The 23,250-nt window shown below is 42.1% G+C and overlaps 1 protein-coding gene across 14 annotated transcripts in view; it reads left to right on the top strand.

Annotated features, from left to right (window-relative positions):
• The window catches only part of ATXN1 (ataxin 1), a 404,850-nt gene that overhangs the window by 160,494 nt on the left and 221,106 nt on the right, over window positions 1-23,250 (top strand). The gene's annotated exons all lie outside the window — the stretch shown is intronic.

Here is a 23,250-nt window from a genome sequence, read left to right as displayed (position 1 = left end):
TTATATAGTATACCATTGAATACGTATCCTAAAGTAATTTAATTGATCCCCTCGAGTGGGACATTTATTTCTCTCTCTCTTTTTTTTTTTTTGGCCTTTATGCTACCAAGAATGTTCTTATGGCTTTACGTTAGTTGCCATTATTGATGGTTTCCTTGGGATAGTTCCTTAGCAGTAAATTTCTGAATTTAAGCATTTTCAAGTTTTAAGACTCTTGACACTTGTTGCCAAATTACTTTCCAATAAAGTCATACCAGTTTATATTTCCAGAGGTGCAGTGTAGGAGAGACCTACTTCCATAAAATTTTGCTAGTGCCCAGAATTTTGAAAAAAGGAAGAATATTTGCCAGTTGATTATGAGAACTGGTGTCTTTCCACATGTTGGGGTATTTTGGGTGGGGTGGGCGTGGGGCAGTGCATTATTTGTAAATCATACCATTTTGAAGGATCGTTCTCTGTAGATAGTAACATGTTTGAAACTTAACGAACAGTTGACATTTGAGAAATAAGACTAAATCAAGAAGCATGAAATCATTTGAGTAATTCCAAAAGAGTAATGCTATGAGAAAATGGTCATGATCAAAGTTAAAAAAAAAAAGCAAAGTATGAGAGTAACCGTAGTGTAATCCCATTCCTGTAAAATTGGTTTTTTCCTTCTTCCTCTCTTGTTTCATCCTCCTCTGGGATGCAGAAAGGGTATAGTATATTTCCGGATGGTCTTAATTAGAATTCATGGAGTAATCCTAGTTCTGGAGAAACTGGCTGACTGAAGTCTTCACGTCAGACTGCCATTTCCCACAAAGCTCTGAAGTCTCAGAACTGCTACGACACCTGGCCAGTGGGTCCCTGGAGCAGCCCTTGTGTGGGAGCAGAGCCTCGAACCCGCCCCCGCTCCCTGGGCTGCCTTGCTCCTGAGATACAGCGAGGACCTCGGGTCAGGCCGGCTTTCTGGCCTCTTGGAGCTGCACCAAATCCCCAACCATTCAGCTCCACATATGCAAGCTGCCGTGCTAGACTCATCTTATTCCCTCAGTGGTATTAAATAAGCTTCCTTTCACTTAAAAAAAAAAATGCAAGAGAAGGTAGAATCAGAGACCTTCTTAGGAAGGAAGAAGGTCTTAGGAAATGTATACTAATTAGGAAATATATACTTTATTCTTCATAAGCGCATATGAGAAAACTGTGGAGGTGCGAGGCCCTCAGCCCCTAAGCCACAGCACAAGGCTGAAACGTAGAAGGGAAAAAGAGGCAGAGTGAGATTTGGCATTAAGGAGATAAACCCACAGCGACTGGTCTGGCTTCAGGAAAGCTAGTGCTTTTCACCGGAGACTCCGCAAGTCCTGTGTATGTACATTTGTTTTGGCCCAGGTTTCCAGTCTCATTTGCACAGCTCTGTATTTTTCAGTAAAGAGAGGAACATCTGAATTCCTAATTAAGACAGTTTAGCTTAAGAACTCCTCTTTAGTGGGCCATAAATTATTCTCCTCCAAATGATTATGAGGACGCCTAAGAAAACGAAACTTGTATTTATGCACGTACATATGTTATCCCAACAAAATTAATAAGTTCATAAAGGGAGAGGGTACAACAAATGTGTCAGCAAATATAGGTCGGGGAAGGAGTGCATTGTGTTCTGCCAGACTCCAGCGAGCGGAGGTAGCATGGCCATGCATCTCGGCAGCAAGGACGTGGTAAAGCTGCCATATGGGAGGTTTGGTATTTGGACAGCATTCAATTCCTCCCCAATTACAGAAGCAACAGGGACTCAGACAGAGAGGAAGAAAGGATGCTCTTGCTGTGCCTTGCTGGCTGATGTGCAGAAACGCAGACACTTGATTATTAGGGGCTTACGGATGAATTTCTCTAGGGAGACAGAAGAGTGGGAATATTTAACCACGTTTCACAGCAGCTTGGGTTGCCTCCATAACCAAACCGTTTTTGCAGTCATGTGAGACACTTCCCTGCAAGGCCAGGCCAAATCATTGTTGAAAACTCAATACACAGAGTCCCATAGGGTCTCTGGGGGTGCCTTCAGACTTCGCCAGTGCAGAGCGAGAGTGCAAGTTTTGAACTGAAAGAAATTTGAGATGATGGCTTTCAATCCTGGTCTCATTTAGTCATTCATCCCTTATGTATTCATTCAAATACCTCTTTGTGGGCTACTGGGTAGTGGCGTTAGTGGGAAAGAACCCGCTTGCCAATGCAGGAGATGCAAGAGAAGTGGGTTCCATCCCTGGGTTGGGAAGATCCCCTGGAGGAGGATATGGCACCCCACTCCAGTATTCCTGCCTGGAAGTCTCCATGCGCAGAGGAGCCTGGCAGGCTACAGTCCGTGAGGCTGCAAAGAGTTGGACATGGCTGAGTGACAGCACACGCATGCACATGCACACGGGTACTAGTAGAGTTCTAAGCACTGGAGATATGGAATGGAAGAATGTGGGCACGGGGCCTGCCCTGATGGAGCTTACATATCTAAGGGAGATACTGTTGATGGCATCTGAACCTGGTTTGGGTTAAGAGGGGAGATGATCTGGACCCTTCAAAAGGAGGCTTGGACCAGTTGCTAGTTGCTAATACCAGTGAAATAACTTCTTCCAAAGGAGAATCATTTAAGAGTTCTTTGGACTTCATCTTCAAAAGTAGCCAAAGAATTCAAGTGTCAGGTTGTGCCAGAAAACCTTCTGCAGTTAGTGAAGTTAGGGTATAACTGAGAATATTGGGAATACGACACATACAGTTTAGGTGATGTTGGTATAGTGGTGAGGCAACAATGGTTGTAAAATGAAAGTAATTAACAGGTGCACACTCTGTTGGGGCAACAGGTGTTCAACCTAGAAAAATGTTTCTTAATGGATTTCTTATGACGTCGCTGTGTCTTGGGTTTAACTTTGAAACAAATTAAAAAATTGAAAAAAGAAAAGGTTTAGAGTGCATCTGAAATGAGAGACTGAAGAAACCAGTGGAGAAAGACCTGTTGATCTGGAAGGCAGAGGCAAAAAGAGCCAGAGGATAGGGACCAGTAGTGAGGCTGTGACTATTGATGGCAGGACCAGATTGGGAAATGCAGAGAGAAGACAAGTGTCAAACTTGGCTGGATGCCCAGTTGTCAGGGTCTGTAAAAATCTTGCGGCCATTGATCTCTCAGTTTCAGTTCACTTCAGTTGTTCAGTTGTGTCTGACTCTTTGTGACCCCATAGACTGCAGCACACAAGGCTTCCCTGTCCATCACCAACTCACGGAGTTTACTCAAACTCATGTCCATTGAGTCGGTGATGCCATCCAACCATCTCATCTTCTGTCGTCCCCTTCTCCTCCTGCCTTCAATCTTTCCCAGCATCAGGGTTTTTTCAAATGAGTCAGTTCTTCACCTCAGGTGGCCAAATATTGAAGCTCCAGCATCAGTCCTTCCAGTGAATATTCAGGACTGATTTCCTTTAGGATGGACTGGTTGGATCTCCTTGCAGTCCAAGGGACTCTCAAGTGTCTTTTCCAACACCACAGTTCAAAAGCATCAATTCTTCAGCGCTCAGCTTTCTTTATGGTCCAATTCTCACATCCATACATAACTACTGGAAAAACCATTGCTTTGACGAGATGGACTTTTTGTTGGCAAAAAAGTCTCAGTGTAGGTAACAGAAGTAGTTGTTGTTGTTTAGTCACCCAGTCATGTCCGACTCTTTGCAGCCCCATGGACTGCAGCACACCAGGTCTCCCTGTCCCTCACCATCTCCTGAAGTTTGCCCAAGTTCATATTCATTACATCAGTGATGCCTTCCACCCATCTCATCCTCTATGCCCTCTTCTCCTTCTGCCCTCAATCTTCTCCAGCATCAGGGACTTTTCCAATGAGTCATCTGTTCATATCAGGTGACCAAAATACTGAAGCTTCAGCATCTGTCCTTCCAGTGAATATTCAGGGTTTATCTCCCTTAAAATTGATTGGTTTGGTCTCCTTGCTGTCCAAGGGACTTTCAGGAGTCTTCTCTAGCACCACAGTTCGAAGGCATCAAGTTCTTTGATGTGTTTCTGCCTTCTTTACAGTCCAGCTCTTACAACTGTGAGTGACCACTGGGAAGACCATAGCCTTGATTATAAGGACCTTTGTCTGCAGAGTAATGTCTCTCCTTTTCAACACACTGTTTAGGATTGTCATTGCTTTAGAAGTAGTGCACACTGTCAATAATCTGTATTTTAACAAATGGTGAAATGGGTACATTTTACTCTATGACTATATAAACACTTAGACAGAAGAGTGGATGGCTCACAGTGCAGGGTAGTATTGTCTTTTTTTCAACTGCCACTCAAAGGAAGAACTGAGGTGGCATTGTCCCCAGAACACGTTGACCTTACTCTAACTTTGACTAATTATTTCCCTGTTCCTACCTTATTCACCATCCTTAGAGAGGGAGACAGATGATATAATTAATTTTCCCTTCTGTGGGCAAGAGCCATTAATTTTAGTTAACTTTACACAGGTTTAAGTTCTGGATCCAAAGAGTCTCCAGTTGTCACCTCTTGGCCTCTTTGATTTTTCGATACCCTTCCCCTCAGCTTGTTTGTGGGATTGTGGTTCTTCTTACCTTCCTCCCTCCATTCCTGGATGCTTTTAGTGGTCTCTTAAATAATAAAATCCACTCAGAGATTTATTTTACCTCCTTTGACCTTCAACAGGGGTTTGGTAAAGGCTACATTTTTGGCTTTGGATTTACTATCATGGAGGGACCCTTTTTCTCTGTATTCTTCCTTCCTAGTCACCTTATTCTGGTGCTCAAACTTCTATCATATATATGACTCAAATACTTTTGCTTTCTTTGACAAGCCCAGTTCATTTAGTTTAGTTGTCCATCCCATTCCCTAACTCAACCCACCCAGACCCCCCAACACACACCCTGGGATTTGCAATGCTCATTTCCATGGTTAAGAAAACCCTATGGATATTTATTAAATCTTTAAAATAGATATCTTCTCCTACATTATCTTTTAGAATAAATATGTTCTTCCTTTCTCTATACTAGTTTCTTCCATTTGAAGGTAGTCTCCATAACTCATAGCCAGTTTGGGGAAAGGTATTATTTTGAGACAGCCTTTCCCCAGGGCTCAGTGGTAAAGAATCCCCCTGTCAGTGCAGGAGATGCCAGTTTGATCCCTGGATTGAGAAGATCCCCTGGAGAAGGAACCCACTCCAGTATTCTTACCTGGGAAATTCCATGGACAGAGGAGCCAGACAGGCTACAGTCCATGGGGTCACAAAGAGTTGGACACAACTTAGCAACTAAACAACGAAAAATTACTTTGAGACACTTAATGATATTTTTCATGGCAAAATGAAAACGTAGAGACAGAGACTCCAGGGTACATAGTGTTTTATATGTAGGCATAGCTTTTCAAAACTATTTTGGAGTGTATTCGAGTATCTAAAATAATTTACCAGGCTTCTGTATAAAGCATTTTATTCTTTCAAGAGTCTCATAAATAATATAATTTACTGTGTCAGTGTGCAAGCATTCACATAGCTCTTTTACCTTTCCTGAAATGAGGTAGAATATTTTGTCATATGACAGTGAAACACAGGAGAAAATGTTTGATACCAAAGCCTACCTTTTTTTTTTTTTTTTTTTGCTTTCCATGTTGGGATGCTAAAGTAGAATGCTGCAGAAATTTCTTCCCTTCTAATACACTAACACTGCTCTCAGTGTTGGCAAACTGTACTATCCAAAGTGTGAGTGATGACTAAACATAAAAATATCAAAGTGTCAGTGTTCAGTGGTACTTTTCGAATTACTGTCTTTTTTCCTCTTAGAGTTTATCAAATGAGATGAAGCTTTTAAATATGTTTTCTAAATTCTAGACTGTTACCTACTATAGCCTTTGGTGTTAGAGTATGTAGAGGTGAAAAGTGAAAGATGAAAGTGAAAGTCGTTCAGTCGTGTCCAACTCTTTGCGACCTCATGGGCTGTGCAGTCCATGGAATTCTCCAGGCCAGAATGCTGGAGTGGGTAGCCTTTCCCTTCTCCAGGGGATCTTCCCAACCCAGGGATCGAACCCAGGTCTCCCACATTGCAGGCGGATTCTTTACCAGCTGAGTCACAAGGGAAGCCCTTAGAGATGGAAGGGAACATGAAAATCATTTAGACCCCTTCCCCCGCTAACTCAGGACCCCCTCAAAACTCATTAGTGCCTTCATTTCACCAGGTTCAAATACCGAGTCATTGATTGTTCATTGATTGTTAAAAGAGCCATTATCATGATAAAATTTAGAAATATACAGTATACAGACATTTTGGGAAATAATGTACTTTCTTCGGTTAGCAAGAAACGGAAGACTCATGCCTCTAGAGGCCAAGCGGAATCAAGAAGGATTATGATTATCTCTTTAGATTAAATGAGAATTATATCAGTGATATTTTTTTAGATTTTTACTGTCTGAATAAAATTTGGGAAGGTTGTTTCTAGGACTTGGCAATTTACTCTGCCTCCTGTTTTCTCTTTGGGAGTACTCTTTCTTCTTTCTCATTTTTCTTTTCTTTAAAGTGAGGACAACAGGTCACTGTGAGGATTATATGCATATAAACTTTTAGAACATCTTCTGTCCTGGTGCCTGGTTAAAGCATCTGCTACTGCTAATTCTCCTCTGTTGTTTCTCTGTGCTATTTCACACTCTTGGTTTTTTTTTTTTTTTTTCTGGTAGAGATTTTTCTTGAGTAGCTAAAATAAATAAATATAACCGAACAAAACAAGCAACTGAGTGCTGATACCATATGCTTTATAAGCTGGGGGCACGTTTGGTTCCCCTGGCAGAGATGTGAGCCTCTGAGTGCATCTATGGCTGAACTCAAGTTCAAGTGGAACGCCCTGGGTCTGGGGATCAGGGGAGCTTTGAACAAAGTACTCACTTTGTGCCTCCAAGTTTTCTATGAGATATGTTTCGTGAGTGGGCTACTCTCTGAGGCGTCTTCCACTTCTGAAAAAGATCGTCAGCTGACGCCCTTGATGTTTGAAGGCTTTGAAGTCCCCTTAGAAAAGAACCTGTGAAAAGCCCCAGTCACCATTTCTGTTCTCGCCGTGTGTTGGTTGTGTGTGTATTGAGTGTTTTCTGGTTTTTCTCCTCCTTCATGTTCAGGTGGAGCTAAAGAATGACCTGCTCCTCCAGTGTGGCGATGCTGATACAAAATAAAGCCAAACAAATCACTGCTTCCCTGCATCAAGGCAACCCCCTCCAGATGCCGAACCTCTTAAACGGGTATTCAGATGGCATAGGACGAGCACTTCGCTTGCCACTGAAATACAGCCATCTCTGGAGTGAAACTTGGCAGCTGTGTAACAGTCGAGCTGCAGCACTTATATGACAGTCTGGGGAAAGGAGGGAGACAGAAATAGCAGATTCCAAAATAATCCAATTAAAAGAGCCGGGAAAGCGGAGCTGGGCAACAGGAAGGGAGGATGGGATGCCCCGAAGGTGGATTATCTCTGTGGGTTAGAAAGGATAGACTTCAGGTCCAGAAGCTCAATGGTGGCCACACTCAATAATCTCCTACACCCGCCGGAGAGGGGGCTTGTCTGCTAGGCCAGTGGGCTATAATCTTGTGATTTTTCTCTCTCTGTTCCCAGTGGTCTAATTATTAGGCTGTGTTGGCACTTAAATAGATCTGTCTTTTAGAGCCACCTCCTCCTTTTGCCCCCTGCATAGGATAATATCATGGTGCGGTATTTATGACACCAGAATGTACCATGCTGAACAGTTGTTATATTAAAGCACCTTTTAAATGGCTCAGGCAAAATGATCTTGCAGATCAGAAAGGACAGCCCCCACCACCTCCAAAAAAGAAAGGACAACCCTTATATTTAATTCAAAGATCTTTGCAGTAACAGTGACTGGGAAGAAGATTCAAGAAATGGGCCTGGCAGACGAATGCAGTTGGATAAAAACGGCAACTTCTCCAGGTTTTTCTAGGGGTGCAAGTTACCATCGTGTTAAATATTAGAATAAGATCATGGAAGTCGTAGTAAAATTGAAAAATATTCAACAGTGTGCACAAAACAATTTTTTTAAAGTCCAGAGGATAGAATTGTCAACGTAGAAATAATCAGATCATCAGGTCATAGGACATCAGATCTCTCGAGAGGGAGATTCCAGGGAATAAAGGAAGCAGATACTAAAGGAACCAGGGCAGAGAAGAGAGAACTTTTAAAATATATATATATATATATGTATATATATATATATAGGGAAAATTTTAAAGTATGCAGTTTCATTTAGAAGCACATAAAAATCTGAGATTTTTTTTTTAATCTATGAAACAGAGATAATTATACCTAACAGGTATGCTGTGATTAAGTGTGGGAATGCTTAAAAACTGTATGGTGAGTTGTAAGGCCCTCTGCATATGTTATTTTGTAAATATGTGGCATTATTATGGAGAAGCTGATAGGGAGAGTAATCCCCTGTGTGTGCAAGAATAACTTAGAGGACCAACCACTTGGAGGAAAAATCTATTGTGAATAATTTAAAAATATACGTGAATTTTTTTTTCGACTCCTCATTTTTCTGGCCCAGAAATTCTATGTTTACGGTATTTTTCTAAAAATTTTCCAGCTAGCTCTGTTAACAGAGTTGTCCACTTTCTGTTGAGCTAGAAACCACATGATTTTATAGTAAATATTGCTTCTGAGTAAACTTTGAATAACAGACTAAAAAAAAAAAAAGAATGTTGTCTTGTTTTATTTAATAATCCTCATCTCAGGAAAATCCCATGGACGGAGGAGCCTGGTAGGCTGCAGTCCATGGGGTCGCTAAGAGTCGGACACGACTGAGCGACTTCACTTTCACTTTTCACTTTTATGCATTGGAGAAGGAAATGGCAACCCACTCCAGTGTTCTTGCCTGGAGAATCCCAGGGATGGCGGAGCCTGCTGGGCTGCCATCTATGGGGTCACACAGAGTCGGACATGACTGAAGTGACTTAGCAGCAGCAGCAGCAGCATCTCAGAAGGTTTGGGCAGAACTAGGAGGGGGTCTGTGAGACAGACAAGAGCTAAATAAGTAGGGTGATAAGTGATGAAGACTTTGCCACGGAAAAGGTGAAGCACAGTAAATTTCTCCACACTGTGGGCTGGCATGCTGAAATTCCCTTTATGCAGCAGCCCATCTGTCTCATTAGCTTCTGTGTCTCTTAATCACAGACTCCATGAAGTGTCTACTTGGCTCTTTTAAAGCATTTTATCTTAATCTGCTACAAAAGTTAATGAAAGGAAATCAACTGGATTAGATGCTGTTTGTGTGTATTCCCATGCTAGTTGGGGGTGTGGAACAAGCTCTATTTATAAGTGAATATTACCATAGGGGCCAGTCTGTATGCATATGAGTGTATTTGTATATTACACTCATGTACACGTGTGGATTTGTGTGGGTATCTACAGACACGGCCCATAGGTGCATCTGCTCTATACACCCTTCTGTGGAAAAGACACATTGGTGTTAATTAGAAAGGATGATACCAAATAGTGAAAGAATTCCTTTTAGCAGCCGTTACTACTAGAATTAAAGTGCTTGATACAACATTGTGTGTGCAGGAGAGTTTGCTTATTCATCCTTTAGAACAATAGTAGGAGTTAAATATTAACAGGTTTAAGTGTCAATAAGTGTCAAAAAATAGGCATTCCCTATTGTGTGCAGGTCTTGCAATACAAACGTGTCTGCTTGCTTGTAATTCAAAATGCTTTGGATAAAGAATGTTGCAGAGTGCAATTTGTGGCAGAAAATGTGCCCCGGTTGTTTGTTTATTATTCCTGAGAATGTTTGCAGGACTGAACTATCACATGTAGAAAAGAACAGCTTTGTTTGGAAAATGCAGTAGGAGCAGTACAAGAAAATTGAATTAAGTAAAGAAACTTAGGGAGACCATCTTTGATGGATGATGCTTCTTATTTGCTCTTCATTATTCCCCGTGAAGGAATAAAAACTATGAAATTGGATTTGAAAACTGGATTAAGACAAATGGCTTCTCAAATTTTTTTTTTAACCTTAACTGTTTGCAATTTTTTTAGTAAAGCACAGAGTTACTATATAAAGAGTCTATGTTTACTACATTAGATCTTCCTAAACAGTGTGTCCTTGAGGTTTGATTTTAGAAATTAGTTTAGAAGATGCAGAAGCAGAGTGTATCTGGTAACTGTGATGGTATTTGTCTCTGTTTATTTCATATACCTACTATTTTTATAGAGTGAGCAGTGCAGTAAAAGGGAAGACAAAACGCTGTTTATCTTAAGCAAGTCTTTCCTGCCTACCTGTCACCCTACATTTTCTTCTCCAGGTAAAATTTACAGTCTTACCATTTGACCCATCACCATACAGGTTTCCCCCACTACCCGCAAGTAGAGAGTGCCTGTGAAAAATCTTACGTAAGCTGAAATGGCTTTAAAGTGAAGAAGCTATTACCTTAGGACACATCTTGCTAACGGCTGCACAAAATAAATGGAGGGAAAGCACAGATGCTCACAGATGCAGTTCAGATCTCTGGGGTAGGGATGCTAAGGTGCTGAGTGTAGTTCCCAGGAAGGAGCTTGGCAGTGCTGCTCTTTTGCTGGGGGTGTTAACTGCTGCTGCAAAACCAGTGTTGAAACTGTGTTCCCTTTTCAGCTGTTTTCGTGAAAGCCAAAATCCTCTTCGGATTTCTTTCCATTAGCAAAAATAGGTGCTAATATAGGCCTTTCGTAAAAAGGAAGTATCATGAAGTGAACTTTTGAGAAGTGGGTGATACTTGTATTCTCCAAATACTTTTATCAGAGATGTATAGACAGTCACATGAATTTCTGTTAACTAGGCTATAACATCTTGAAAAAAGGAACTGTTTTATTTGCTGTCCCTCTAGCACCTAAGCCAAGGCCCTAAATATAATTTGTTTAATGAATGAAGGAATGACTCAATCGATGTATCAGACACCTACTTTTCAAAAGTATCAGGATTCTTTAAAGATCTGGAAGGACTGAGAAATGGCCACAGATTGGAAGAGAGCCACAGCAACTAAATGTAAGGTGAAACCTGAGACTGGATCCTGAAACAGAGAAAAGGTATTTGGAAAAATTGGTGGCATCTTAATACATTCTATAGTGTAGTTAGCAGTACTGTGTGTGTCCCATTGCCCAGTTGGGTCTCTTTGCAGCCCCATGAACTGTAGTCTACCAGGCTCCTCTGTCCATGGGATTATAGACTAAAGTTAATTTTCTAGTTTTGATCATTGTTGATCTAGATTTTGATCATTTGGTTATGTGCGATGTTGACTTAAAGAAAAGCTGGGTTATGGGTGCAAGGGAACGCTCCTGGTTTGGCAGCTCTCTGTGTATCTTGTCGTTTTCCGGTTGCTACATCATGTCTGATTCTTTGCAACCCCATGAACTGCAGCACCCCAGGCTTCCTTGTCCTTCACTATCTCCCAGAGTGTGCTCGAACTCATGTCCATTGAGTCAGTGATGCCATCCAATCATCTCATCCTCTGTCGCCCCCTTTTGCTTCCGCCTCCATCTTTCCCAGTATCAGAGTCTTTTTCAGTGAGTTGGCTCTTCCCATCAGGTGGCCCTATATGTCTAAAATTATCTTTATGAAAATTTAGCTGAAGCAGCTGACAGCTTGGGATGGAGGGGCCAGCTCTGGGCTGAGCTGGTGTTGAGGGGAGTGAGAGTAGGCTTGGGATTTGAGTGGCCAGCTAGAGCTTCATTAGAGAAGGAGAACTTGATCTGCACCTTGAGAGGAGGGGCGGACGTGACGGATGGTGCATGCTGAGAAGTTGTTCTAGTTGCAGGGACAGCGGGGACACAGGCACGGGGCGGGAATGCTGGTGAACTGTGTGGCTGAGTGATGTGTGCATTTTTCCTGGAGATCAGGGTGAAAGCGTGTTGGGCAGCTTTGGGAAAGACAGAGCGGAGCATCATTAAGACTCTGCAGAGGAGTTTGAAGTTAATAGGGCGGTTGATGCAGAACTGCAAGTTCTTGTTAAAGGAAATGACTCAGTGACATGATATATACATGCAGTTGGTGACAGGATATCCAGAGTGGCTGAAATTGGGAATGATGGAGGTCGGTAGGTTAGGAGTTAGAAATAGGTGATGAGAGCTTATACGTCTGAGGCCTGGGTTGGGAAGGATGGGAGTATCAGAAAAAAAATTTTTTTTAATATTTATTTGGCTGCGCTGGCTTTTAGTTGCAGCACTTGGAATCTTTAGTTGTGACATGTGGGATCTAGTTCCCTGACTAGGGATCGGACCTGTGGCCCCTGCAATAGGAGTGCAGATTCTTAGCCACTGGACCACAAGAGACGTTCCTGCAGCAGGTAAACTTAACTTTCACATATGTTTCTAACAGTGAGAACTCTCCATGGAATGTGAGTTTGCCCGTGGTGGATTCAAAACATGACTTAAGTGGCAGTGTGTTGAATAATATGAATAGGTGTTTTTTGGAGAATGTAAAAATAAATGATATCTTTTGGCAATGGCAGAACACGCCAGTAAGTGACTACTGGGTCCCCTTTATGGGCCTGCTGTGGGGGCACATACGTTCAAACTGGCAGGATAAAAAGTCTTTTATGTCGTTTTTAACTCCAGTACCGACTTCAGGCTTTTTTCCATAGGGAACTTATTTCAAAATTGTAATTGTAGTCAGTGGTTCTATGTAAGGATTTTATAGAAAAATACTTTGTGCAGTGGGTCTTTCTACAGTCCCATAGATGCCAGTCCGTTTTCCTCCCTTTTCAGAGTGCCTTTACTGCAGTGGGTGTCTCATTTTCTTTTGGCAGCCGAAGTGGAAGTCACATGCTGAGCTCAGGGAACCATTTTGAACTTGTTCTCAAAAATGTTGCAAGGCGAAGGCAAGCGAGACCCCTGCTCTGTAACCCTCAGTGGAGTTCCATAGGATGGGGAAACCCATCAAGACATCCCCTGTCAACGAGGTGGTGCACACGTATCATACAGGTTAATTCATTATTTCTTAAGGTGCCACGTGGGAAGTGCATGACCATCTAACCTCATGGGCCTTTCAGAAACACAACAAAGAAATGAGCGTGGAATGTGCCAGATAATTGCTGTTGGAAGGAGCAAAGATAGAAAGCCAATTTTTAGGATTAGACCAAATCTGTTTAAATTGATAGTAGAGTTTTACTGTACCTTATAACAACTCAATAATGAAATATGGAGGATATTTACAGAGCAAGAGGTGGAGGATAGTTAAAATTCTTTCCCTTCTTCACTCTCATCTTTCCTTCTTTAGTCTTTTTTCTCCCCTTTCCCATTAAAAGTAAACTGAAGGAAAGAATAAGTGGATATAGTGAACTAGCTGCTTTAAACAAAATTCGAGTGATGCCACTCCTGTGAATTTTGTCTAAAAATTATATAATCCTCGTTTTCCCATCCAGCACACATACTTAATCCACTTGTAAAATCTGGAAATAATAGGGAAAAGCCGTCTCAGCAAAGACAAAAATGAAAGACCAAAAATCCTGCACTTGACCCTGTAGGTGAGGCCCTGAGATACTCAGAGCCCTGTTGGCTTATAAGGACACTCAACGCAAGGTTAATGATTTACCAAGTTTGCTTATCCAGTGGTTATTGTAGTGGTTTTTGTCATACATTGACATGAATCAGCCATGGATTTACATGTATTCCCCATCCCGATCCCCCCTCCCACCTCCCTCTCCACCCGATTCCTCTGGGTCTTCCCAGTGCACCAGGCCCGAGCACTTGTCTCATGCATCCAGCCTGGGCTGGTGATCTGTTTCACCCTAGATAATACACATGTTTCAATGCTATTCTCTCGAAACATCCCACCCTCGCCTTCTCCCACAGAGCAGGACTCTTCATCTTTTAAACCATCTCTATCTGAACATACATTCCCTGATATTATCTTCAGTGGAAAGAAGAGCAGGCAGTTGTGTGGCTTCAGAAGGAAAAGCAAGGACCTTTGTACATGCTGCCCCTAGGAGATGGCACCCCCTCCTCAATCCCAGGCTTTTATCTATGCCTGTTGGTCAGGAGCCTGTGTCTACTCTAGTTTGTCCACCTGAGCTTCCTAGTCATGTTCTTGTTAATGTTACTAAATTCCAAAGGAATTCCTGAGATTACCCCAGTCCTTCCAGATGGCTCACTGTCCATGTTTTAATCTCAGAGTGTGGTTGTATTTTTCAGTCCTCTCTCCTAAGGTTGTATCTCCTATCAAAACTCTGAAACAAGTGTTGATTAAGCAGAACTATTTATCGGCCTTTGATTATCAGATGACTGAACACAAGAAGGGGAGCTCGGGGAGAGGAGTTGAGGGTTAACTTTAAAATTATTCTCATGCTCTATTACTTAGGCGTTTAGATGGAAGAGGGTGGGGAGCATATAAAAAAGGCAGTTGCCAGAAAAAACTTGAATGTTCCAGGTAAGGAAGAAGAAATCTTCTTCTCCCCCAACTCCTCCTGATTCTGGAACCTATTGTTCAGCATGGAGACAACTTGCTTGAGAACTGTCCATACTAGAATTTGTCTACCTTATGGGCTTACTAGATCTTGTTTGCCTTTCTACAAAATCAAGCCTTATTTATAGCATCATTTCTCTGAGAAAATGAGTTTGGAATTGCAAACAACTGACTTAGAAATGAACTTTCTGTACACAACTCATTCATAAGTTGAGGACTGCCCGTATGAGGCATGTAACCCAGAGATAACATTTATCTGTGCCTTATCAGTATGGGCTTGTCAAGTTAACTTATGTTTACTTTTCTCTGCCTTCATTTTGTTGATAGCCTCCCTCTTAAAATATAATACTGTCTTTATGTGTTGAGAAACATATTCTTTGGAGGAGCCTTAAATATTCTGTGTATTGGAATAGTGATTTTATTTTATCTCCCTGTTTATCTTTAGTGGGATTCATGGCTATGAAAGTCTTTTGCTCAGGCAGTCTTTAAATTGTAGAAAAATTGAGAGCTATTTAAAGGAAGTGGGGGGAAAAAAGGGATTTTCTTCTCATATTACCCTGGGCTGTCAAATATCTTGCAATGTAATTACTGTGTTGGTTTGTAAAGGTTCAAGAACTCTGAAGTTTGTAATTCTCTTTTGCGTGTGTGTTTCACACATAAAGGGAGAAATCCGACAGATCGCTGCAAAATGCCTTGTTAACATAAAAGTTCTGAGCAGTTTATAGTTTGTCAACCAGAGACATAATTCATGGATTTTACATTTGCTTTCACTAATATCTGATGAATCAGTTATTTGCTCCATGGAGCTCATTTGCAGATTACAAACCCATTTATTTCTAATCTGTAGTATGTGTAACATGAGCACAGAAATATTCTTGTATCGTGGAACCCTGATCTTAGCAATGCTTCTTTTTGGAGAACTTGCTATCATATACAAGTAAAAATTTCTACTGTTAGCAGAGCAGCTGACAGAATATGATCACAAATGTTACTGATGCTGTTCTGTTCTGAGGTAGAATGCTGAGTACTGTGTAAGCTTGTCATAGTTACAATTGTCAGAGTGAATTGCTTCCATATTAAAAAGAATACTCTGTCTCCCTCCCACCTTTGAACATACATGCACCCCAGCAATGTTAAGCAACTGCTTCGGCTGTTACTCTGACTTCTACTTGCAGGCTCAGATTTTGATGCTAGCGTAGTTAACATTTAGTGAATAGCAGTCACATGTAATGATCTTTCCCTTCTATTTAAAACCATACTGCAGCCCATGCAAGAAACATTTTCTTTTAGTTTTAAGTTTACGTACTTTATTGTATCTCTTGATGGTTTTTCTTTTCTGTTGAAACTATGAGAATAATTTTGATGTCATGATCTTTCTGCCATCCCCAGGCTGCGGCCACTGTCCCCCAAATTCTCCTTATAGATTCCAGGTTAACTTTATGTTAAATGTTCATTGGGCTTCCCTGGTGGTTCAGTGGTAAAGAACATGCATGCAATGCAGGAGAAGCAGGTTAGATCCCTGGGTCGGAAGATTACCTGGAGAAGGGAATGGCAACCCTCTCCAGTATTCTTGCCTGGAGAATCCCATGGACAGAGGAGCCTGGCGGACTATACAGTCCATGGCATTGCAAGAGTCAGACACGACTTGATGCCTAAACCACCACCAAATATTCATTAATTAATACTTTTGAAAGTGTTTTATAGAAATTGAATGACAGAAAGCTGAGGTTTAGTACAAAGAAGCCCATGTGACTGTGAAAGAAAGCACTTTATGAACAGTGGAGTACTATATAAAAGTGAGGCATTAAAACCAAATACTCTTAGGTTTTTACGGAACGTTGACTGTCAAAACATATAAAAGACATATATTTTCCTGTAAGTACGCCGCTGATACTGTTACAAGAGTAGCTAGAAGTTATTCCAGTATTCAAGTGGGCGTTTAGGGGAATTGAAGAGTTCTAAAAGCCAACAGAGGGGGAACTCTTGGACCCACCTCTTTAAGACCCCACAGGAAACACGGTACCATCTGAATATTTCAACCTTACCCAAGCAAAAGCAAAACAGAACATCATGCTTTTTATATGCAGACGTGATGCAGAAGCATGAATGCTGAATGTAGAATATAAATTGTTAAGCTTAATGGGTTTATGTTTTATGGCCACCTCCAGTTTTACAGATTTTTAGATACCTAGAGATACATGGTAGATTTATTCTTATTAAATCTTAAGTAAACTTAAATCTTATATAAATTTCTCTTAGTTTAAAGTGTCATGAAAAAATGTCTTTCAAGACACCTATGCCCATCCCCTTACCAGGGAGAGTCCTGAAGTTTCCGGCTCCGAAAGGAGTTGGATGCGTTTGTAGATTATGTAGACGTAATGGGGTTGGCACCTCTTCATGGAAATTGGGCTCAGTGGGCGACTTCACAGTTTCCTAATGTGCTTGCCTCAGTAGAAATTGACGTTTTATAACTGACATGCCATTGACCACAGTAACTTGTTATAAAAATGATGCTTATCATTTGTTTTGCGTCTTCAGCCTTGAACATTAAAGCCGAAACATGAAGAGACTTTAAAAAGGTTTTATTAAGCCTATGTTTTAAGACAGTTTACATGAGAATTCTTTGAGCAATGCTTCCATCTTTGATTCCTGGACCATTCAAATAATAAAGGCAGTTTTCTGTGTGTGGACAAAAGCCAGCATTACCCAGAGACCCTCAGAGTCATGTGGAAGTGTTAATAATAATAATAATAATTATTATTATTATCATTGTTATTGTGATTATTATTGTTGCAAATGAGTAAATTGGCCTTCTGATTTTTTAACATCAGTGTTCCCTTAAAAACACTGTTGACGTTTATGAAAAAGCTTGGTTTCCTGGAACCAATAATGTTACGAGGCCACTTTTTAGGCAGTTATTAGCGTGTAAATCAAACCTCAGATGCACGTGGGGAATGGTTTTTCAATACTTTTTCTTTGCAATTTGTTCCCCAAAGAAAATGATGTTCAGTGGAGTCATTTCGAGGAAACGTTGCTTTTAAGGACCCTGTCCTCGTGGTGTGGAGAAACTAAAACCAGTGCTTCAGAGCACCCTCCTCGGTATTTTTCAGGAGCTTTAAACTCCTGTGTAATAAAAGGCCCGTCCACCTTAAAGCTTTTGCCTGTGAAAGATCAAGCAGAGATTGATTTTTACCCGCTGTGCGCCTAGGGAAACAGAAGGCAGTAGCCAAGATTGAAAGAAGCAGAGAGAAAGAAGAGAAATAACCTCTCTGGCACCCACCTGAGAATGTCTCTGGAGGAGGAGGAGGATCAATATCTTGTGATATTCATAAGGAAGGGAACTGCTGGAATGCTGCCTTTCCTATGCTCTGCCCATCAGGGCCTCTCACCCAGGGAAGACCAAGAGTCTTTATGCAGAGAGGGGAAGCGGGACGCTTTCAGAACATGCAGCTAACGTTTTTCTTTTTAAAACTGTACAATCGGTGCTTTTTACTGCATTCACAGAATTGTGCACCTCTCTGACCGCAATGCATTTTAGAACGTTTGCGTCAGCCCCAAAAGGAACCCTATATCCGTTAGCAGTCAATTCCCACTTTCCTCCGACCCTTCGCCCCCAGCTCCTGGCAACCAGGAATCTGTTTTCTTTACATATAGATTTGACTGTTCTAGACATTTCCTATAAATGGAATCATGCGCTATGTGGACTTTTGTGCCTGGCTCCTTCCACTTAGCCTGTTGTTTTTAAGGTCCATCCTCGTTAAAAGCTTGTTATCAGTGTTCGGTGCTTGTTGTGATAATGATACGCCATTGTGTAGAGAGGCCAGGTTTTGTTTATCCATTCGTGAGCTGGTGGTCCCTTGAGTTGTTTCTGCTTTTTGGCCCATGAACAATGCTGCTGTGAACATTCCCGAACAAGCTTTTATGGGGCCATGTTTTTATTTCTCTGGGTAGCTTACTTTTAAACACTTAGGAATTGAGAGAGCAAATGATTCTTTCCTCTTTCATACATTTGTTTGCTTCACTACTGTTTCTTTTTTCTTATCCATCTTGCTCTCCTAAAAATAATTTTCCTTGAGAACATTGTTGTAGAAGAGTAAGAACATCAATTAACCTTTACTAATCACTAAGCCCTAGCATCTCTTCTTTTTTGAAGCTGTTTTTTAAAAAACTGAAGTATAGTTGATTTACAGTATTGTGTTAATTCTGGTATTTGTTGTTGTTCACTCGCTAAGTCATGCTGGACTCTTTGCCACTGCACAGATGGCAGCATTCCAGTCTCCTCTGTTCTCTGCTATCTCCCAGAGTTTGCTCAAATTCATGTCCATTGAGTCGCTGAGGCTATCTAGCCATCTCATCCTCTGCCGCTTCCTTCTGCTTTTGCTTTCAATCTTTCCCAGAATCAGGATCTTTTCCAGGGAATCGGCTCTTCTCATCAGGTGGCCAGTGTATCGGAGTTCCAGCTTCAGCATGCGTCCTTCCAATGAATATTCAGGACTGATCTCCTTTAGGATGAACTGGTTCGATCTCCTTGCAGTCCAAGGGACTCTCAAGAGTCTTCTCCAACACCACAGTTCAAAAGCATCAGTTCTTCGGTGCTCAACTTTCTTTATAGTCCAACTCTCGCATCCACACATGACGACTGGAAAAACCATAGCTTTGACTATGTGAACCTTTGTTGGCAAAGTGATGTCTCTGCTTTTTAATACACTGTCTAGATTTGTCGTGGCTTTCTTTCTGGTATATAACAAAGTAGTTCTGTTATAATTTTTCAGATTATTTTTCATTATAGTTATTACAAGATGTTGAAGAAAGTCCCTGTCACCAACCTCTCATCTAAGCATCATGGATATGTTGCAGCATTCTTCTTTACCAATGTGATGTGCTGTGCTTATTTGCTCAGTCATGTCTGACTCTTTTGTGACCCCGTGGACTGTAACCCGCCAGGCTTCTCTGTCCATGGGATTCTCCAGGCAAGAATCCTGGAGTGGGTTGCCATGCCTTCCTCCAGGGGATCTTCCCACCAGGGATCGAGGCCACGTCCCCCACATTGCAGGCGGATTCTTTACCGTCTGAGCTACCAGGAAAAACCACCGAGGTGATGGATCATGTTTAAAGAGTCTCTGTGAAGCCTGAAGCGTCCAGCCGGTCAGTGGAACTTGAATCCGCCACTGTTTTATTCTTAATCGCACTGCTCTCTGTTGCGTCCCTCGGGATAATATTAACCCAAGTCATGCACCTGTTCGTTTGTCAGAGAGTGCTGTTTCTATGTTCGGGCCTTACTCTGATTTGATTGTGAAAAGTGAGGAACATGGTTCCAAGACTCTTCATCACCTGCCTTTGGACCTGGGGCGGGCAGTTGTGTAGTTGTATTCCCCTGACAGAGTGGTTATGGCGTATGCCCCTGTCTGTCTGGATGAGGGTGCGTCATAGAAGCCTGGTGCTGGCAGAGGTCAGGTCAGCCTGAGTCTTCTGACTCTTTGCCATCCCATTGCTCTGTCTGTTCACCTTAAGATTTGATCTCTCCTTTACTTGAGCCACCCGCAGACACTGGCACACCTATGACCTTTGTATCACCTTGAACCAATAGCCTTTGGGCCTTTCTGCATCTTGAAATCTCAGACTCTGCAATTCCCTTCTCTGGTCACAGGATCCCCTGCTTTTCCTCCCCTCCTCTGCATCCACCCACCACACTCACTGTTTCAGCTGCCTTCAGGTTCCCTTTCGCCCTGCCCGGCTCATGGTTCACTAAAAAGTTGGCTTAAAGCTCAACGTTCAGAAAACTAAGATCGTGGCATCTGGTTCCATCACTTCATGGCACCAGAAGATGGGGAAACAGTGGAAACAGTGGCTGACTTTATTTTTTTGGGCTCCAAAACCACTGTAGATGGTGACTGCAGCCATGAAAATAAACGACGCTTACTCCTTGGAAGAAAAGTTATGAACAATATATACTAGACAGCATATTAAAAAGCAGAGACATTACTTTGCCAACAAAGGTCCAACTAGTCAAGGCTATGGTTTTTCCAGTAGTCATGTATGGATGTGAGAGTTGGACTATAAAGAAAGCTGAGCGCCGAAGAATTGATGCTTTTGAACTGTGGTGTTGGAGAAGACTCTGGAGAGTCCTTTGGACTGCAAGGAGATCCAACCAGTCCATCCTAAAGAAGATCAGTCCTGAGTGTTCATTGGAAGGACTGATGTAGAAGCTCAAACTCCAATACTTCGGCCACCTGATGCGAAGAGCTGACTCATTTGAAAAGACCCTGGTGCTGGGAAAAATTGAGGGCAGGAGGAGAAGGGAACGACAGAGGATGAGATGGTTGGATGGCATCACCGACTCAATGGACATGAGTTTGGGTAAACTCTGGGAGTTGGTGATGGACAGGGAGGCCTGGCGTGCTGCAGCCCATGGGGTTGCAAAGAGTCGGACATGACTGAGCGACTGAACTATAGTTTCCCGACAGCTGAGTGTCACACAGTCCTTTCCAAACACCAACCCTGGGTGATCCCCGCCACTCACGCAGCTGCCCAGAGGTCCCCACACCCAGTGGGCTGGGCCTGCTGTCAGTCCTTGCTCTTCATTTGAGACAGGTCCCCATGGTTTCTCCTCCAGCAGACGCACTGTCACATTTCCCCGTGGAACCTGTTCCTAACTTTTCTTGTCTCTTCAAAACGTACCATGTCTCCTGCTTTCCGTGAATGAACATTTGTTCCTTTTGCTTTGTGAAACTCTCGAGGGGCCCTGGAATGCCCTGGAATGACTCATCCACTTCTCCCCTTTCGCCTTGAGTTTTGTGCATTGTCCCCGCCCTGCGTATCTTAGACCCACAAGTGGATCTGGTCTCTAGTATCAGATGTTACCAAGTGCTAGATAACCACAACATCAAGAATTCAGAGAAATTTTTCTGAAGGCCAGCTGGCTGGGAGGCCTGCGTCTTGTAGAACGTTTCTCAAAATTCTTTTGATTATATTTCTTTAGCAGTTTCTCTAAGCCGTGTACAGGCCACCCTGTACATTTTTGACATTTTTGACTAAACTAAAGTTCGGGTTTGCCAGTCCGCAACCCTGCCCTCCGTTCTATCCACCGGACAATGGGAAACGGCTGTGACGGCTCGGGAATGTTAGAAGGCTGGATGGGGGTTGCTGAGTGAGCCTTGCCATCTCTTTTGCTGTGATAGATGTGTGTCTTCAAGGGAATCCAAAGAAGTTCTGCTTGACCGGTGAGGTTAAAAATACACAGATGTGCTGTAATGTCTGTGAGAGGGTTAACATGAAAAGTTTTGTGTGAGCCCGGAATCCTGTCCTTCTGCTGACCCATCACCAGGGACCTGGCATGCTGCAGTCCATGTGGTCGCCAAGAATTGGACACAACTGAGCAACTGAACTGAACTGAACACCATGGACCACTCTGTTCCGCCTGGTCACCCAGGACCCCTTCAAAGGGGGGCTGGGGGGCTACGTCTCCACTCTCTCATCTTCACACCTCCTCCCCTCCACCGTTCTTAGAACAGGCACTTAAGGGAACTTCTTTTGAATTCACTGTAGTGTTTGTCAAGACGTTTTTACAGCTGATGGCCAATGGAGACCTAACAGTTCAATGAATAGAAATAGGCAAAATTGGTCTTTTTCTTTATGACCTGAGGATAAATCCAGAGAAACCTGTCTAGTTGGCAAGTCTCCTGCTGCAGCAGAGTTCAAGTTTAAGTGAATTATGAAGACTGAATTAGCTCCTTGGTCTTGGAGACAGTCCTCCCACTCGAGGTGGGTGTGTTAGTAGTGTGGGGCCTCACCAATGGCAAGCATACAGGAAGCTTTGCTGAAGGCATCTGTTTTGCAGATGGGTGATCCCTTGTGAGGGATTTTTTTTTGTTATTAATTTCTTTCTTGAATGTACCTATATTAAAAATAACCAACAGAGTTTTCTAGAATTAGACCACATATTTTATTCATTTTGTATTTCAGTATCTCTCTGTCATATTTGTTTCTCTTTATTTTCTTTTAACTGAAAGAATTAGCTAATTTGTTTTAAATCACTAAAAGTACAAAAGGATAAAATAAGAGGTAGAAGAAAAGTAAGTCTCTCATTTCTGTTCCCAAGTCACCCAAATTCACTCCTAGCCGCATGCTTCATTACCATTTTCTTGTGGGTCTGTTTAGGGATATTTTAAAAATATAAAACCTAAATTATAACTATAAAATATAAAGAAAATAGAAAATACAAATATACATAATATAAACACAATATAAATATAGGGATATTTTATAACTATGCAAACTACAGGAGAAAAAATACAGAGTTTTTTTTAATCTATGTATATTTTTTGGCCAGGCTATATGGCATGTGGGACCTTAGTTCCCTGACCAGGGATTGAACCTGTGACCCCCCCGACCTTGGAAGCACAGAGTCTTATTAACCATTGGACCACCAGGGAAGTTCTGGTTCAGGTTTTTTTTCAGCATAATGTTTGCACCATGCACAGTGTTCTGGGTTTTTTTACCTTTTTTGACTTAAGCCTGTATCCTCAAAAACCTTTCTTGTCACAACATAGGGAGTAGTCTTATTCTTTTTAGTGTGTGCATGCTGTCTATTCAGTCCTGTCTGACTCTTTGCAGCTCTATGGACTGTAGCCTGACAGGCTCCCCTGTCCGTGAGATTCTCCAGGCAAGAATACTGGAGTGGGTTGTCATGCCCTCCTCCAGGGGATCTTCCCGACCCAGGGATCAAACCCACGCCTCCTGCATTGCAGGCGGATTCTTTACCACTGAGCCATCAAGGAAACCCATTCCTTTTAGTACCTAAATAGTATTCC

Source organism: Cervus canadensis, chromosome 28 (genome assembly GCF_019320065.1).
Source record: "Cervus canadensis isolate Bull #8, Minnesota chromosome 28, ASM1932006v1, whole genome shotgun sequence".
Lineage (NCBI taxonomy): Eukaryota > Metazoa > Chordata > Mammalia > Artiodactyla > Cervidae > Cervus > Cervus canadensis.
This window is presented reverse-complemented; position numbering and strand designations above follow the sequence as displayed.